At 42.3% G+C, this 13795-nt stretch overlaps 1 protein-coding gene across 1 annotated transcript in view; it reads right to left on the reverse strand.

Moving 5' to 3' along the window:
• Positions 1–13795, reverse strand: part of AdamTS-A (ADAM metallopeptidase with thrombospondin type 1 motif A) — a 752668-nt gene that overhangs the window by 693249 nt on the left and 45624 nt on the right. The gene's annotated exons all lie outside the window — the stretch shown is intronic.

Consider the following 13795-nt stretch of genomic DNA (forward strand, 5'->3'; position numbering starts at 1 on the left):
CTACTGCATTGGGAACCCCGAAATGGAATGTGCAGACTCAATTTAATACCTAGGCGTTACCTTCACTCACGATCTCTCCTGGGCGAAACACATACAGGGAATAAGGGGACAATCTAACAAAAAATTAGGATTCATTAGAAGAGTACTTGGAAAATGAGATGAAAAAGTCAAAGAGAAATGATATCTTACGCTGTTAAGGCCTCATTTAGAATATGCTGCAAGTACATGGGATCCTCGCGAAGTTGGATCGATTACCTAATCGGATCGCGTGCAGCGTGGAGGAGCAAGATTTGTAACACGTTGTTATGATAAAAGTAGTCGCGTGTCCAAAATATTGTAGCAGCTGGGCTGGAAATCACTCACGGAGAGAAGGTTAATGTTATGCAATTTTCCAGAAAGAAAAAGGCTAAGCTAAACATTAAAATAGGAGGGCAATAACTTGAGCAGGTAGAACAGTTTACGTATCTCGGAAGTGTTTAGGACCAATACGGTTGGACGTAGGGAGAAGAATTGTGCTGGGCAAAGAGGCTTTCACAAGGAGGAGGGAGGTGATGAGAGAGACGATCAGTAAGGATATTAAGAAAAGACTAATAAAAACTTTGATATGGAGCTTAGCTGTAAATGAAGCAGAAACATGGTCACTGAAACAGGATGATAGACGTAGTTTGGAGGCTTTTGAAATGTGAGTTTGAAGAGAGATAGAGCAGATGAAGTGGACCGAAAGGGAAACAAATGATGAAATGCTAGATATAATGAGGGAGGAGAGGGGTTTGTTCGGAGGAATCCTATGGAGGCAGGAAAATTGGAAGACAAAAATAATAATCGGCAGTGGGCTGTTGAAGACTGTAATAGAGGGGAGATTGTTTGGCAAACGAGGAAAGGGCAGGAGCAGGATAGGGATGTTGGACGGGATGAAGGGAGGAAGGAAGTACTCAGAGATGAAGAGGGACCTGTTGTAGAGTAGATTGCTGGATTGTGTTTTGCTGGGAGATATTTATAGGTAGTTGTGTCTAGCCAAAACCTACCTTAACCGGTAGATTACCAAAAATATATAAATACACACTGAACTTAAAATTAAACCGCTTGGCTTTTCCACATAGAATTATGACTGGAACTATTATGAACTGGACTATTACACTATTATGACTAGAACACGCCGCTGGATTACGCCATGAATTATTCTATTATATTTTGTTAAGTTTTCGACTCATATTTAGATAATGAACGCCTACTTCCAACGCTTTATCTAAACGAACGAGGAATAGATCTTCCTTCTGCATTATGACTATGTACAGCTTAAGGTATTTATTCAACTGAAGATAAAGCGTTATTTTTGTGCGTAAACTTAAGCAAACTGTCCTCGTGAAAACACACTAAATTACTTCAGATACCTCTTTATATTTTGAATTATCCGTACCTTAGCTTTTATTCAGGAGATTGATATTAGTCCATTTTTAGGTAAAAGATAATGGCTCAGCGATAAATGAACACACTAAAAACATTTATTCGGGAGGATTCAATCAAAAAATGCCATACCGAGTTTTATATTCCCCATTGGTAACATAAACCGGATTTCGGATATTTTTGCTATAAGTTTAAATTCGAATTTTCCCTCTCTATTTCATAAACCTCCGCCGTAACATAAGGATTATGGAATCAAGTGGACATCTCAAGGTCCATCCCTTTAGAATCTCCTATTTCCCAGTCACGGCAGTAGCCACTTATCCCGGACTTCCCATCACACGGCCGTCAACGAAGGGTGAGTAGTCTAGCAACGCATTCATCACCCCAGCTTCCCACTCACGACCACAGAAAAAAGCAGAATGATAGCATCATTCACGCGAGGTGCAGGGTGATCAAATTTAATTTGTAAAACACATCACCGTGAGCAATGAGAAGAATAAATAACTTGAGTACATATTATCCCATCTGCTTACCTGTACAGGACAGAGTTCATCTACATCTACTCAATACCCCGCAAGCCGCCGCAAGGGCGTGTGGCGGGGGGTGCTAGGACACCACCCATAAATTAGAAAAGAAAAATAATAAAAAAAAAATCGCATGCAATAACGACAAAATCATATATAAAAAAAAAAACATGGCATACATTCATGCATGAACACTTACACCCCACACACATGCAAACACTCAAACTACCAACTAACATACACATGCACCTGAAAGTATACCTAACATCTCTATAGTGTTTAATTTTGTTCCGACTTGTAAATTCAAAGTTTTTAATATTTCTAAAGTGACTTCGGTTTCTTGCTATTATGATTACTGATTGTTCGGGGAAAGAATGAGTATTTGTACCTATCTGTCTTGGAATCTATCTCCCTTAGTTTATCTTTGTGGTCTGATCTACCTAAGTAGTGTGGGGCCATTATAATTCCTTCAGTGTCACATTCAAACTCGTTTGTTCTGAACCTTTCTAAAAGTCTAAGCCTCGCTTGTTCTCTCCGCACCTCAAGTGGCTCCCAGCCTAAATCCCCTAAGAGACCTGTCACACCCGTGTTTTTATCATAACAATTTTTAACAAATCTAGCGGATTTTCTCTGGACTTTATCTAATTCTTTTTGCCAAACCTTCTCCCACGGATCCCAAATACTTGCGGCATATTCCAAATGAGGTCCAACCAGAGCAAAATAACACCTCTCTTTAACCCTTTCACTACACTTCCCCACCACCCGTTTTATGAAGCCAAGTCTCTCTAAAGCTGATCCGCACATTGTCCCGATATGTGCTCCCCATGAAAGGCGCGGTGTCAGAACAACCCCCAAATACTTAACTTGACTTGCCGCAGTCAATACTGAACCCTCCATTTTGTAGTTTATATCCTGTTCCCCGCTTCCTCCATTCCAAAACTTCAAAACTGCACATCTATCCATATCAAGTGTCAATCCCCATTTATTGCACCATCCCGAGATATTGTCTAAGTCTCCAGAGAGCAGCTCGCGATCTAGTTGGCTCCTCACTTCCCTGTATATCACCGTGTCGTCAGCAAATAACCTTAGATTGCTACTAACGTGTGTGCTTAAGTCATTTATGTATATTAAGAACAGAAGAGGCCCTATTACACCTCCCCGGGGGACGCCCGAAGTAACATCTCTCTCCGTTGAGCACAACCCATCTATGACTACCATTTGTCCGCGGTTTGACAAGAAGTCCCCAATCCAACTAATTATTTTCTCATTGATCCCATAGTATTTAAGTTTGTGTAACAGTAGTTCAAGATGACCAATCAAACATTTCGGTAGTCTCCCGTCCATATTCGGCGAATCATTAATCCCATTGCATCCCAACAACGATCCTCCATTTTACGCCCCATCCCAATTCCCTTGAAGCCTTGACTCTCGTTCTGGACATGGGTCCGGGGTTAAGTGCTCTGGACTTGATCCTGATTGAAGATTTTTTCCTGAGTTTCTGAAGATCATTTCCGTCTGGGCATTATGACCAACGTCAAGCTCAATTAAGACTCCGAACAGTCGTATTCGTGAAAATTGTGCAGTGAAAAAAATATTCTCAAATTTTTTCATTAAAAGAACTTCTTTGTGAATATTTCTACGAGTTCGGTTCAATGGCCGCATCAAATTCAAATTAAAAGTATCTTTTTATGATAAATTCGGCCTGTCTGCTACTCTTTAAAATTTTAAGGAAGGAAACAAGTTCTTCTGAGGACTTGAATCCTTAGGAGAAAAAAGCCTTTCGAATTGCAAGACGTTTTTAGCAAGCCTGTGAGCGTCAAAGCACCGTTTCTGAAATGTTGAAAAACTAAATAGCTAAGCAAGTACGTCTATAACGATGGAAATACTAACATCTTGATACTTTCAGCAAGAATAATAATACGAGGATTCGTATCTTACTCGTATTCCAGCAAGACGGTTCATAAAATTTCACGTCTCCTTCTCACTATCCAAATATATAAACAGACGGAAATGAGAGCCAAGTGAACCAAGTCAGTGACATTCAACTTTCGATTGAATTTTTGCACAAAACGACTACCATATTCATCTGGCCAAATTATAAGGAATTTGAACCCGAAGATCATTTCATTAAATTGAATTGGAATTTATCTTTTAAGCTAAATAAAACAATAGCTCAAACTAAAGGCTATAGATTGGCACGATAGCTTTAATAAGTGATCTCAGTCAAGTTAAACTTTTACCAGAAGCGTAACCTGTTAAGCAAACCGTAACACGTGAAGCTAATTACGACGGCGTAATTTAATTGGGTCGACACGAGGAAACAAGAGTTTGTTCGGCGAAGAAGATAGAAGATCCTCCAATATTGAAACCAAAACACAATTACGTAGCGCTTTACTGGACTTTAAACGCAAAGTACTTTGCGAGCACTTGGACACTGACCCCAAAGCTTTCTGGTCATATGTTAGGGAAGTAAATGGGAGTAAACAAACCGTGGCTTGCTTAAGGGATTGTAGCAATATAATTCATACAGACAGTGAGGATAAAGCTAACATCTTAAATTCATTCTTCCAAAGCGTTTTCTCGAATGATGTTGCCACCGCATATCTCCAAGAAACAATACATACTCCACCCATGGAAAAAATAACAGTGGACCAACAAGGAATTCTAAAATTGCTTAACGAGATTAAACCCAACAAATCCCCGGGTCCCGAAAATATACCAGCTAGGGTGATAAAACATTTAGCTCCAAACATTGCCCCGTACCTTGAATTTATATTTAACAAATCCCTCACAGAGTGCAAAGTACCTAAGATTTGGAAAACCGCGCAAATAACGCCTATTTTTAAAAGTGGTGACAGGGAGGATCCCAGTAATTACAGACCTATATCTCTCACTTCTATCTGTTGCAAAATCTTAGAGAACATAATTGTCAGTTCAATAATGAGACACCTTGACAATATTAACTTTTTAAGTGACAATCAACACGGATTCAGGAAAACCCGCTCCTGCGAGACCCAATTAGGATTATTTACACATGATTTACTTTTATCGGGTGAGAGAGGTAGGCAAGTGGATGCCATCTTCTTAGATTTTCAAAAGGCATTTGATAAGGTCCCACACGGTAAACTCATTCATAAATTAAAGGTCGCGGGTATAAACAAGGGCGCCATAAGTTGGGTTAAAGATTTTCTTTCAGAGCGGGAACAGAGGGTAGTCCTTGATGGCGCTAGTTCCGACAGCGTTCGAGTCACGTCGGGGGTACCTCAGGGAAGTGTGATCGGGCCGTTGCTTTTCTTGATTTTTGTTAACGATTTGAACCGCGAAGTGAAAAGTAAAATTAGGATGTTCGCGGATGACACGGTGATCTATCGGGAGATATCTGAGGATGAGGATCGTTTTATTCTAGAGCAGGATTTAGATTGCATTACTAAATGGTGTTCTAACTGGGGATTGACTCTAAATTATAATAAATGTTCAGTGGTAAATTTCTTTAAAAGATCAACGGGATTTGCTTACAAATTAGCTGGAGGTGACCTAGCAGTAGTTGATACGGTAAAATACCTAGGTGTCACATTCACCAAAGACTTAACTTGGGGGACTCACATACGTAAAGTCTGCGGTCAAGCAAATAAAAAATTGGGATTCATTAGACGCATTGTCGGCAAAAGTGACTCAAAGGTCAAGGAACGTTGTTACCACGCTCTTGTAAGGCCTCATTTAGAATACGCATGCAGCGTGTGGGACCCGAGTGAAAAAGGTCTCATTCGGGAAATTGAGAAGGTTCAACGCCGGGCAGCCCGTTTTGTAAAAAATTCCTACGATAAAACGCAAAGCGTCACCGAAATGCTCATGGATTTGGGGTGGGAATCATTGGCTGAGAGACGATTCAATGCAAGATTGAAATTATTAAATAAATTTAGATCCGCATGTTTCAGCACCGAGGTCTCGCAAATTATTCGTACTCCTACATACATTAGTCGCTTGGATCATGCATATAAAATTCGGGAAATAGATGCCAGAACTAGCCGACTCAAGGACTCCTTCTTCCCACGGACAATACGGGATAGCAACTGCAGGGTTATAGATAGCAAAAATTCCACTTGCCACCCTCAGCGTCTAAAAAATAATTAGTTGTATTTAAATGCATGCTCTTCCACTAACCTTATGTGTTTTGCTATAATAACCCATTCTTTCCGAATGACTTCATTCATGTTCTGTTCATCTGTTTTTAAGTTTCCCTTTCAATCCCTCGTCCCTCTCCGCGGGGGCGAATTCCTGCTACCTGCAACGTTGGGTCCCATTCCCTGCCATTTAGAGACTCTTTGGGGGTAGAGTGTTTCGTGGTGCATTTTCATGTGGTAGTGATGTTTCAATTTCTTGCTTGTTGTGTCCTGGCTTCCGTGTTGTAGGATGTCTTTCGTGCTGCATCATGGGGTGCAGTTTTTTAGTTGTTTTGCGGTATGTGTTTGCATGAGTATTGGATGAAGGGATTTTTGCATGAGTGTGTGCGCTGCTGTGGGTGTAATTTTCCGTGTTGTTTTTTTTTTGCATGTGGTATTTTTCTTTTTTACGGTTGGTGACCTAACATCCCCCGCCACACGCCCTTGCGGCGGCTTGCGGGGTATTATGTAGATGTAGATGTAGATGTAGATCTGAAATGTTGAGGCCGATGACGAGGTGACAAATAAAGATAGATGGATGAAGTGTTTATTCGGGCGAAATTGCGATCAGGCGTATACTTCCAATTTTTTCTCGTCAAAGGGAAGGAGCTTCCGCGTAATCTGATCACAATTCTGTATCTTGTCAGCTTTAGTTCTTTAATCAAAGATTTGAAGGCATTCCTGAACACTAGGGCTGAAACAAAAATCAAGACGTATGACGAATCTTTCTATCCCTAAATAATTCAATCTTCATGTAATATTTACAATTAGGCTCAAATTAATATACCACGCGTATTTTCCTGCTAAGAATTATTTTTCATACTTTACATTACTTCATCGCAAAACATTCATCATCAAAGACAATCGACCGTTCAAAGGTTGGATTGGAAAATCCCGAACTGCAATTACGAGAGACTTGCCCTGCAAACCCCTTCTCCCTTACTCAATATCACTTCCTACTCCAATTGAACATTCGCTCTAACTTCTCTCTTCCATGACATTATTCTTTACGTCATGTAAAAATGCAATGCCTATGGAAAATCTTTTCTTGCGATCCCTCGTGAATCCTGATACGCTCTGCCCGATGATGTAAAATGCACATAACTTTAACTTTTAGAAATATAACATTAGTACGTGGGTTAAATTTGTGCGCATTCGCACCATTTTAGCAAATTAATTGCTTATTCTGTCTATGCTCTTGCATCAATGTCTTGTTGGTAATCAATTTCAACCAGGAACCTACTATTGACACTATCATTCAGTGTTTAAATATTATATGATATAATATTATACATTTTCTAAGTCATAATAAATAGACATTATTTCCTGAATTAATTATTAACTATGATGTTCATTTTCATCTGTCTATGATTCGAAAAACACAAAAATTTTATTTTTATGCACATACGCATTTAACCTGGCTTTTAATAATTTCTACGAGCCATACATGCTCTTAATTTCTCATTCTTCTTAGAAGAATGGACGAAGAACGGACCTCATGGAACACGGAGAAAAGAAGAACCAGATGAATTGGCCACACCCTGAGACACAATGGGTCCCTGAATAATATAAAAGAAGGAAAAATAGAGGGAAAAGTCCCGAGAGCAAGGCCAAGGGATCAAATATAGAAGAGAGTACATCGCAAAAAGATACCAGGAATTAAGCCAATTAGCATGAGATAGGGTAGGATGGAGGGCTGCCATCAACCAATTCTACGACCAATGAGGATGATTATTATTTCCAATTCCTTGGGGCTCGTGTTTGATGTGTCACATCTTCCCATCGGGAGTGGATGCGTATACTAATGTATGTAGACTCATAAATGCTCTCTAGTGTGTTTGTTAGCTCCTCCTCAGTTCCGCGGACACGTCGTTCCCGGCACTTCCTCCCCTCCCCAGGGGGGATACCTAATCCAAGTTAGCAGCATTCTTTGTGCATGCGAGCCCTTAGCCTCCGGGCGTCGAGAGGGAAGTCAAAAAAAAGAAAACTAGGCGCCGGCGCTCGAGCGGTGCTGTTTGCCTTCTCGCCCACCGACCACGCCCCCCGTTCTTGTTTGCATAACTCCCCTTCTCGCGATCCGCCAACTCTTCCACCCCTTAGGCTGCTTTCAACCATTGCCCATTAAAACGAACCTCGCCACGAGGTGAGGTACCATTAGTTCGCACGATGACTGGCGCTGATTATAGTGTAGTGCAGATAAGACCGCTATGTTTACAGATTAGAGAGTAATAGCTACCGCGTTTACGGCAGAATAAGATCCCGACCGACGAAAGCGAAATAGGAACGTTCCCGAAAATTAGAGGATGTGCAATCCCCGATGTATTTCTCAGATACGGGACGCGAATTAAGACGTCAAAGGAATTCGATCTCAATGCCAAGGGGATATTACTGTTATCACCGGGAGTCTACCGGTTGAAGTAAGTTTTGACGGAGACCAATCACTCTATTGGCCCCGCCTACTACGACACCATGTGCCCTACACCACAAATAAGCGATTCTCCAACTCTTCAGCCCCGCATGCTTGCTGCTTGAATACGAGTTCCCGTCCTCCTTCGCTTGCAGAACAATCTCCCATTCATCGTGTATCACAGTTTCCGTCGAAATTCCACTCAATATAATGTCCAGCGTCCACATTCCAGCCATTTTCCAATCCCCCCCTTCCTCCTCATCTACCACTCCTAGTACCTCTTTCTCCCCTGGTCTTTATTCCTTTGCATTTCAATTCTTCATCCTGCCTCAAACCCACATCTCCAAACCCCTTCATCCCCTCTCGCCTCAACGACCAAGAGACCAAACCGCACGAAACAACGCTCCGACTCATTCATGGCTCTCACTAATCTATTCTTTACTTCCTTACGTTGTCATCAACTCACTCCTCTTTTTTAAAAATTCCTCAATCCAGGCCATTTTTCTTTCTATGTCCTTACCACACTGACCATCTCCGTCTTAAACGCTTTCTAAATGGGCGATCTCTTCAAGCGGCTCTTATTTACGCCACATAGTTCTAACGTTTGACGAATTAGAATTCATTGCAGTAGTCTACAATTGAAGAGTTTATCTAGAGGAGATCCAGGAGAAAGGGAATGAAATACCCTCGCTCTCACTTTTCCTTCTTAGATTAGATCCAATAAGGTGCATGGTATAACAAGTATAGGTAATCTACCGGTTGAGGTAGGTTTTCAACAGCCAAACATTTCTAGTCTCTCCCAGCAAAACACAACTCAACATCCAATTCTACAATAAGCCCCTCTTCATCTCCTTGTACTTTCTTCTTCCCTTTTCTTCATCCAACATCTATATCCTATTCTTGCCTTTTCCTCGTTTGCCTAGCATTTTCCCCTCTATTACAATCTTCAGCATCCCACTGCCGATCAATACGCCCTTCATCCATCTTCCTTGACCCCCTAGGATTTATCCCAACAAGCCCCTCTCCTCAACCACCATACCTAGTACTTCCTCATTTGAGGATTTTCCTGCGGGTCATGGTAAACGCTCCTTGAACACCACTTCATTTTGAAGGGATTGATTTTGGGAACCCTCGGATATTGACTGCTCCCCCGGAGAATGCTCCTCTTTTTCCGAGAGAGGGGAGTTCAAATCCCAGTGAGATCGGTACATAAATAAACAGTCCGTGATTGGTATTTCAAGGGAGGGAGGGAGGCCCCAGGTTCCGGGGTGCCCGGGGGAAGTGCGTGGTATCAAAAGCGGAGCCCGGACATCAATCCTGGTGGTGGCCACCTCGCGACGGTGCCAAGGCAAACCAATCCACTGGAAGTTTCAAAAGGGAAGGTTTGAAAGGAGGAATGATAATCTTGAACAGTTGTACAAGACCGGCGTAATGGTTTTTCTGATATGCCCGTACAGATATGTAACGAAGTACACAGATCAAGGGCCAGTGCGGACGGAATGACTATGTCCTTTCTTTTGTCATTGTCTTCGGAGAGGGAGGAGGAAGGGGAAAAGAGAGAGGTTTCTCGCTCCTCAGGGGGGAGGGGGAGGTTTGCGCCAGGTTTTGAAAGGACAAGACACACAATCCCCTCGCGGAGAAGGATTAAAAAAATATGGGTCGTTTGCGGGAGAGGCATGGCGATCATTAAGAGGCCTCCGCGCGGCGATAAGATCACATCTACATTACCCCCGAGCTGCTGAACTTCCTGAAAGGGACCCCATGGCCCCTTTCGGAATCTTTTATTTCCAAGCGATCAATCGTCCGTCATATTTGCATGCACGCAAACACACAAAATTAAACGCCCTCCCCCCCCCCCCTCGGTGAGGCCCGGTCGAGTGGCCCGGCCCGTCGGCCGTTGCGATGCATCAAATTCGCCCTCCGCAATAAACGTTCTTTGAAGAATGTAGAAGTTAGCAACAAGGTCTTTAAAGCGCCATGGCCATTAACCTTCGTGATGAGTTTTATTTTGCTATTTCTTAAGAGAAGTTTCAAGTTAATGCTTCACTGTACTGAAAACTGATGGCAGAAGAGTCAGTCGGTGAAGAAAATGTTAAGAGGGTCTTTCGGAGGGCGCGAAGTAGAAAGAAATGAAGGAAGGACTGAATTCTGCAGGTCAAACAAAAAAGAAGAAGTCTTCCCGAAACTATGCGAATCATAGTTTTCGTCCAAAAAGTACTTACCTCTAATTGGCAGATTCATTTGAATAAACATCGCATTCGAGGAGGATTATCAAATACATCGGGAACATCGAGAAATATCAAAATCAAGCCAATGGAATAATAAAGGCGCAAAGAAATGGTTATGAAAGACCTCATTAAGGAGCGTAACACTGAATGGATCCGAAACCTGGTCTATGAGGAAAGAGTATGTGAGTAGATTTTACAGTTTCTGAGACGAGTGCATATGCACGAATACTGAGCAAATAATTTGGACAGAGTGAAACTTTAAGGATACTTTTTTTTAAATATGGTGGAAGTAAAGATGACAGTTGCGCGGGTAATTCGAACCCAAAAAGAGTGGGAGGAGTAGGTGGTGATAACGACGGAATTGATTTAAGTCCGTTAAATTACGGAGATTCTTGAGAGAGAATGAGGAAACTCGTAATGAGGGCACGCGTAATAAATTCCAAGCGATGCACGCATAGCACGGTTTAGTTGTCAAGAGGCCAACGAAAACCTACATTGGACACTGAATGCTCGGAGGAGAAGATGAAATCGCGTAATTATCACTTGAGAATAATTGAGAGCTCATCAAAGTTATTTGACATAATTAACCTCGCCTGGTACTTAACTCATTCAGCTTAACGACTGTACGTAGTTCAATCAACGCAAAAAGTGCTTCCAATGAAGGAATGATTTAAAGAGATAAGTATTTCAGGTTTGAGATGAGTTTACCTTCGACATCGCGTACGAGAAAGCTCGAAACAGACTCGCGTTATTCACCGAACCAAGATAATCCAGGATTAAAGATTTTTATCAGCGACCAAAGGGGAGACGAAATGTCATTGGGCTATTTATTTTGACCGGGGCATGACAATTACCTTAGCCTGATACGTAGATTGATAACTTTTCGTGGCATTAAAACTGAGAGAATGTCGTGACCATGATAGAGGGGAGGACGTAGGGAGAAAGAGGAAGAGGGGGGAAGGGGAACACACGGCGGGGTAACGTCCTCGCCTACCAACCCAGATGTCGCGGGTTCGATTCTCGCCAGGTGGATTTTCCTCCACCTAGGGCTTGGCTGTACGTAATTGTCGTCAATGCTATGTCTGTAGTGTCCACTATAAGTCTTAACCTCGCCCAATTAAATAAATAAAAACATCTTCAGGTTCTTTCTGAAGGACGTTCACCATATTACGCAGGAAAATGTGTTATTTCTTAACCAATTTTAGATAAAGATAAGAAATGTAGTATCTCCTGACCGGATCCAATCAAAACCTAACTTAAATGGTAGAATGCAAAATAATAAAAAATATTCGATTACTCATCACTAGATTTTCATTCCACGGGTACCACTTGTTCAATTGGATTGAAATCCGAAAAAAATCAACTTTGTTGATTTTTTCGCATAATCCTGTCGATCGGAGCATCTTCTGGCGTCAGGGAGCTCTGTTGAGTAAAGCCTATTGACTAAGATCGTTGATTATCTCAATAGTTTCAGCCTCAACTTTGTGGTAGTTCATTTTAATAAATGAAAAAGAAAAACTTTGTTCCAATCCACCACTTTATTTCAGGTACGACTAGTTTCGACGCTACGGCGTCATCCTCAGGTACAAAGTTTAAAGTCACAATCATTGTATATAACCCTCTACAAGAAAGGGTGGGGGAGTTGTGGGAAGAGGGGGCGGGGAGGGGAGTACGGGGGTAGGTACGAAGGAATGTGGGAGAGGGTAGGAAAAACCAGGAAAAGCGTTAGTGAGCGGGGGGGATTGGAAGGTGGGTTAAGAAAGGGGAAAAATTTCGTTGGTCGGTATAATTTGAGTCAATGGCTAATGGGGATAAAGGTACGGGTTAGGAGTCAATGGGAGTTAGGGGGAAGGGATTAGAGGTTCTGTTTTTCTGTTATTGCTAGGGAGGCTTCCAGGAGAGGTGATACGTTTTCAAACAGAACGTCATTGAGTAAAGGATGTTTCTTCATTGTTCTCCGGATCTCCAACTCTTCCTTCTTGTCCATCCTCCTCCCTTTTTCTTCACGATGTAGAATTTTGGGGATGAAATCACTGGTGTGATTTTCCTCCCACAGGTGTTTGCCAAAGTGGGATTGGGCGAGGTTACACTTCTCGTAGCACCTCTTGTGTTCCTCCGCTCTTGTCTGCACCGCTCGACCACTTTGCCCGATGTACCTCGCACTGCAATCCCCGCAAACCATTTCATATATCCCACTATTTTCCAGTGGCTCAACTTTATCTTTAGTTTTATTTATGAACATTTTTAAAGATATCATAATCAATGCCCGGAAAATATTGAAACAATTGAGGGAACAATGACCGATTATTGTTACAGAATTAAAATTATAAAATTAAGTGCTAGTTAGAATTTTCCAAATTTTCAACCACACCATTTTATGGGGATTGCGATGGGTATAGTATGGGTGAGCGACGCAGTGGGAGGCAATGAATAGGTAGGCATGATGGACGAGACGAACGGAGGCAGGAAGACGAGAAGGTGGAACTGAGGACGGGCTTATTGTAGCGTGAGGCATCACGTCGCATTCCTTTCGGAGACGCAGCGCCGCGGTGGTCAGTCAATGCGTCCATCCAAACCCTCCATTGGACTGGCAAACTGCCACGAACCCCATTAATCGTTTTATAACAAATTTCTGACTTAAAGAGCAACAAATGATAAAACTCGGTAATTCCACCTTCCACCTATGGGAATTCTTTCGAAAGCCCCAACCACTTATTCACATCCGACTTTAATCCAAATTCAAAGATAAGCAAATGCCCTCGGTCGGAGTGGAACTCCCTCCCCAATGCGATAAACTCCACGCCTCCCTCGGACGTCAGCAGCAGAAGCGGCGAGGGTGCGCAGGCCGCGTGCGTAACTGACGAGGGGAGTGAAATACCTTGAGAGGCACACCAAGAGGCAAATGGCTCCTTCAGAACACTCGGGGTATCTCAAGGAAGTCATCTTTCTCATTAAGCCAAGCTAACTAACTCAGCGCTCCCTCCAAAACGACCGCCAGAAAGGAAACACTCAGGCGGGTGGGATGGGGTGGGGGGCGCGGAACGAATGGCGCGAAGAATAAAAGCAAAACAC

Source organism: Hetaerina americana, unplaced genomic scaffold (assembly GCF_022747635.1).
Source record: "Hetaerina americana unplaced genomic scaffold, ioHetAmer1.1.p SCAF_6, whole genome shotgun sequence".
NCBI lineage: Eukaryota > Metazoa > Arthropoda > Insecta > Odonata > Calopterygidae > Hetaerina > Hetaerina americana.